Source organism: Arachis ipaensis, chromosome B10 (assembly GCF_000816755.2).
Source record: "Arachis ipaensis cultivar K30076 chromosome B10, Araip1.1, whole genome shotgun sequence".
In the NCBI taxonomy this organism is placed as follows: Eukaryota; Viridiplantae; Streptophyta; class Magnoliopsida; order Fabales; family Fabaceae; genus Arachis; species Arachis ipaensis.
In genome coordinates this window covers 131,351,670-131,357,452 of record NC_029794.2, presented here as the reverse complement: position 1 = coordinate 131,357,452, position 5,783 = coordinate 131,351,670, and positions in this window count along the sequence as shown.

Sequence of the window (5,783 nt, the reverse complement as noted above, 5' to 3'; positions counted from 1 at the left end):
TGGCCTGGCGGACTGCCCCGCCAAAATCCGCCAATTTGGCAGATTTTTTTAATTTGGCGGACTCCAAATCCTAGCCCAACCTGCCTTTTTTTAACAGGTTTAGCGGATCGACCCGACGGGTTTAACCCGTTTTGCTACTCCTAAAGTATATGACTGAAGAGAGAGACCGCTGCTGAGTGAGTGCATTAAGAAAAGAAATATGAAACTAGAATTAGGGTTGCATATATATGCACACACAAAGAACGTGATAATAGAAATAAAAAGTGACGAGTAATTAAGGTATGAGTAAAAGATAAAGGAAAAAAGACATATAGGTCCCTGATTTTTTAAATTTTTGACAAATACATCCCTAACAAAATTTAAATACAAAAAAGTCCTGACTTTAACAAACGGAGGACAATTTAGTCCTTTCGTCTATTTGCCTCTCATTCACCAAACGGAATTGGCTGACCTGGCTGAAACGGTGTCCAGGTGTCCGTTACGGTGCCACGTTAAAAGGAGAATAAAGTTCGAAGGACAAATAAGTCCTTGATGTCATTTTGCAAATAAAGTTCGAAGGACAAATAGGTCCTTGAGAATTTTTTTTTTCATTATGCTTCTATTATGAGATTTTTTTTTCATTATACTTCTATTATGCTTCTATTATGACAAATATAATTAACTTGCTGTATTCTGCAATTTAAATTATTTGTATTAAAATTACAGAAATTGAGCTTGTTCTGTTTCTACTTTTTTTCTTAAATTGCATTAGTTCAGCTTTAGTGCATTTGTGTATTATATTAGAATTTGTTAAATTGCATTAGTTCAGTTTTCATCATACCAGTGGCATTAGTTAGCATCAGTTCATTTATGCATCAAGTTATCATTAGTTCATTTGTGCATTATTCATGTATTAAGTTAGCATTAGTCATATGTGTATTATATTAGAACTAATATTTTTATCCATAATAACATTACGAGAATAATTTTTTTTTTAAATTATAGTTCACTTTGTTCTAACAGTATAAATTATGCATGATACAAAAGATTTATAAAATCAAACTACTTTTACAAAAAAGTCGTAAGTTGACAAAAGTTTCTGACCAAGAAGACCAAGATATCTGCAGATAAAAAATTAAATAATAAGATTTTTAGTTATTATTTTTATATGAAAAAGTCTAATTTTTTATTAATAATTAATTTTAATATTCGTTATCTAAAATATAAAATAATTTAATGTGTATACTTTTAGGCTAAAAAATTTGGTTATGGGGTTTAGGGTGGTGTATTGGGTGGGAATGGGCGAACCTAGTGTATTTACGCATGGATGGAAGTGTCAGGTAGAAGGGTAACACGCAGGGAGCGTGTTGCAACACGTGGGGGCGTGTTGGACACGTGGCAGCATCCTGATCAACACGTGGCGGGCGTGTTGGACACATGGCAACATATTAGCCAATACGTGGGGGCTGGGGGACGTGTTAAAATACGTGGGGGCGTGTTGAATGATTTTCACAATACTGTAATACACTTTAAATATCAATATTCAACCAAAATACCATCTCTATTTCCATATTAAAAATAATTTCTGTATACTTTTATATTTAAAATATTTTAATTGTAAAAAAATAGCGAATGACATATTTTGATTTGTCAAATTACTAATATAAAATATAATTATATATAGAGTAAAAATAGTAGAGAGAAATATAAAAAATGGAGAAAGGTAGATGAGAGAATTTAGGAAATGAGTTTATTAATTTTGAAAAAAAAAATTTCAAGGACCTATTTGTCCTTCGAACTTTATTTGCAAAATGACGTCAAGGACTTATTTGTCCTTCGAACTTTATTCCCCTTCCAGCGTGGCACTGTAACGGACACCTAGACACCGTTTCAGTCACGTCAGCCAGTTCCGTTTGGTGTATGAGAGACAAATAGACGAAATGACTAAATTGTCCTCCGTTTGTTAAAGTCAGGGACTTTTTTGTATTTAAATTTTGTACGTCGATCTTGATATTATAGATTATGACACAAAAAATTTATAGCATTAAACTATTTTTATAAAATAGTCGTAAGGGACAAAAGTCTCCGTCGACTAAGAAGACCAGAGTCTTAAACAAAATTAAATAATAAGTTTTTTAGTTATTATTTTCAAATGAAAGAATTTAATTTTTTACTTAATTTTAACATTCGTTATTTAAAATTTGAAAGAATTTAACGTGTATATTTTTATATTTGATTAGATATTAAATTTGTTGAACAAATAAAAATAATTAATTTTTATACTTACTATTTAAAAAAAATTTATATATATAAAAATATAATTAGATATTAACATAAAAAAATTTATATTGATAGTTATAAAATTAACTCATTTTTTTAAAACAATTGAATCTTGATTCTAACTTCTAATCACAATATTAGTATTTTTTTTAAATTATATGTAATAAATATTTAAAAGAAAAGAAGATATATATTAAAAAGATAAGCAATAAAAATTTAAAATTAAATAAAAAAATATGTATATGATAATATTTTTATTTAAATTATATTATGTTGTTAATTTTATTTTTTGTAGAACATAAAGGTAGAGAAAAATAGAGAATGAGAGAAAAGAGAGAGAAAGATAAAGAAGAAGAATGAGAGAGGGAGTTTGTTAATTTTGGAAACTAAGAAATTTTTTTATTTTAATTATAATAAAAATATATGGTGACACGTTTTGATTTGTCAAATTACTAATATAAAATATAATTATATATAGAGTAAAAATAGTAGAGAGAAATATAAAAAATGGAGAAAGGTAGATGAGAGAATTTAGGAAATGAGTTTATTAATTTTGAAAAAAAAAATTTCAAGGACCTATTTGTCCTTCGAACTTTATTTGCAAAATGACGTCAAGGACTTATTTGTCCTTCGAACTTTATTCCCCTTCCAGCGTGGCACTGTAACGGACACCTAGACACCGTTTCAGTCACGTCAGCCAGTTCCGTTTGGTGTATGAGAGACAAATAGACGAAATGACTAAATTGTCCTCCGTTTGTTAAAGTCAGGGACTTTTTTGTATTTAAATTTTGTTAGGAATGTATTTGTCAAAAATTTAAAAAGTCAGGGACCTATCCATCTTTTTTCCAAAGATAAATTATAAATAAGTCCTTAACCATTTTTCTGCATACATTTTTATCCCTTAAGATTTGAAAATATTTTTAAGTCCATAACCTCTTTAAAAATTAGACAAAAGAGTCTTTCCGTTCATATGGGTCTATCGGAGCCGACGAAAAAGTCTGACGTGGTCCCATTATCCTGACCTGGTCTTACGGATACATATGTGGATGGAACATTTTTAAGACGGGACAATTAATTCCCCGGCTGCAAAACAATGTCATTTCAAAGGCAACCCTAAATACGATGGAGTTCCTTCTTGCTATTCATCATTTGCAGCTTCATCCTCCCTTCACTACCACCATCTCCATCTTCATGAACCTCCAGCCACGACCACTGACGAGCTCCTCCGCATTTGAAGAAACCCCACAACCGTAAACTCATTTTCAAATTCTCTTCTTCCCCTCTCCTCTCCTATGACTTGCATATCGATTCACCATCACCACCACTCCATAGTTGTCGTTCAGACCCCAACAACCACCATCTTCCTCTTCCATCGCCGAAACCACCACTCTCGCGGTCCCAGAACCACAGTAGTCTCCACCATCTGTGATGAAAACACCACACCGAACCACCGCGGTCCTCTCTCTTCCCGCTCCTCTTCGTAATCCGACATCATTGCCGCCTCTCGCTGTTTCATCACCAGCAGTCCACGCCACCGCCACAGCCTCCTCCACTTCCTTCTCCTTTCTCCTTTCTTCCTTCCCCCAGTTCTAGCTTACATTCTCACTCTTTCTTTCCCTTCACGAAAACATAAGAAAAAGAACAATCCTTCTTAGTCTCCAACCACTATCTTCATCAATAATTTAACATCATCGTTGGCCATTTGTCTCATCTCTGGTGATCATATGTCTGGCCACCATAAAACCACCACCTACTACTTTCTTCTTTTTTACCTCCCTTTGGCCCTCACCTAATCTCTCTCTAGCTCATCCTCTTTGAGATTACAAACCGTAAAATCATAAAATGTTGTCGTTTTGTAGTGCAATGACTTATTTGTCCTTTACTTTTTTGGGAGACATGCCACATCAGCACCGTAATAGACATATAACTCTATAACGAATATGTGGATGTCACTTCACCAATCTCCGTTTGTTTTTTGAGAGGCAAATGGATGGAAGGAAGGACTTATCCGTCCGTCGTTTGTAAAATTCAGGGATTTAAAAGTATTTTCAAATTCTAAAGAACGAAAATATCCACAAAATAAAAGGTCAAAGACTTATTTATCTTTTACTCTTAAAGTATTTTACTTATTTCTCATTATAGATTTTGGTGTTTCGAAAATTCTTGCTATCTTTTTTTTTGGTGTAATAAACGGGGCCTAAGCGTAGAAAAAAGATTACACATTAATTATACGAGGCAGAGATGCCCCTTGTTCATCATCTACTAATAACTGTACTACTTCTTCTCTAGGAGTAGTGTTCCAAAAGTGGAGCCCTAATTTTAAATTTACACTTTTTCGTGCTAGGCAATCAGCACATCGGTTGCCTTCTCTAAAGAAATTCACAAAATTGATATTTAAATTCTTGTCTTTCCATCAGTTGATGTCTCTAATTAAGACATTTGGATGGTTATTGAGGTTTCTTTTGCTATTGAGTACTTCTATCACTACTTTGGAGTCACATTCCACAATAATATTCTTCATTCCCATTGTCCTAGCTATTTCAAGTCCCTGTTTAATTCTCCAAATCTCAGCATTGAAGGCTGAACATCTTCCAATATGATAAGAAAAATCAACAATCCCCTTGCCAGCCTCATTTCTTATGAGCCCTCCACACCCAACTTGTTTGGTACTTTCCTTCGTAACACCATCTGTATTAAGAGTCACCCAATCTTGTGGTGGATAATTTTATTTGATATTTATCTGATTATCTCTTCCTTTCTCTTGAAACATTGTTTCTTCTGACTGCGTTCAAAAACCTTCCTCATATCATTGACACTTTTTAAAATTTTCATATGTGGGTTCGGTGGTCTTCTATAACCTGTTTCATGGATTTCTTTGTTTCTCCATACCCATAATTTCATGTAATTTGTGAAGAGTATGTCCTTTCATCTTTGATTGGGGTGCTTGCTTAAATTTTCTATCATGTTCATCTCCAACCAATCCCTCAAATTAGATCTGAAAAAAATCTTGTATCCTCTTTGGTTTGATGAGTTGTGTCCAGATTGTGAATGTGCTCGGACAATCTCATAGGATGTGAATGGTGTCTTTTTAGTGTTCTCCGCAAAGTTGGCACGTTCCTCCCCTCCCAAAATTATGGCTTTTCTTTGAATTGTGAAGAGTCTGTTGTGCAAAACTCTTGGTCGTGATTTTGTTTTTTGGTCTTGATTTTAACCCAACGTAATAAGCATGAGGTAACCTAACTATTATAGCTCAATTATTCGATGCTAAGCCCAAATTTTTTTCGTAAGAGAAGGACAAGAAAAGCAACGCAACTCTTATTATAGCCCAATTATCGATTCTAAGCCCAAACCTATTTCGTAAGAGAAGGGCAAGAAAAGCAAAGTAACGAACCTTTCTTGGAAAATGGAAACCAAGTCAATTAGTGGACCTCGTTAATATAAACCAAGTCACTTCTCTTTCTGAGGGTTTAGTTTCATGACTTCATCTTCCTCTTTTCTATTTCACCATTTTTACCTTCCATATT